This window comes from Portunus trituberculatus, chromosome 7, assembly GCF_017591435.1.
Source record: "Portunus trituberculatus isolate SZX2019 chromosome 7, ASM1759143v1, whole genome shotgun sequence".
Lineage (NCBI taxonomy): Eukaryota > Metazoa > Arthropoda > Malacostraca > Decapoda > Portunidae > Portunus > Portunus trituberculatus.
In genome coordinates this window covers 5,526,544-5,527,013 of record NC_059261.1, presented here as the reverse complement: position 1 = coordinate 5,527,013, position 470 = coordinate 5,526,544, and positions in this window count along the sequence as shown.

Here is a 470-nt window from a genome sequence, read left to right as displayed (position 1 = left end):
GCGGCACTGCTGGTGAAAATTGGCAACTCTCTCTTTATATATGCCGCAGGGTGTGCTGTATCGAGCGGTTTTTGCTTACTGTGCTGTTTTTGTGTTTTTTTCTACATGTGCTTGCTTTTTTGTTTGTTGTTTTGTGTTACTTGTTTGAGTTTTATTTTATTAGTTCATCTTTGAGTGTTTTTATTCAGTTTATTGTAGTTTTATTTGCTTTATATAGCTTCATGTCACGGATTTGCTACTAAGCTTTTGTGTGTTGCCTAATATGTTCTTTTTTTCACTTTTCATTGCTATTTCTATTCTTCATTTATTTATTCGTGACTTTTTTCCTTGTTTTCTGCTATTCACTTTACGTTTTTACCTCTATTTGTTGTCACTTGAGGAACAAAGCTGAACCTAGCGTACATTGCTACATATCTTACGTGTGCCTCTCTGTATTCTCTATTCTCTAATGTAAAGTAAGTTTGAAGCAA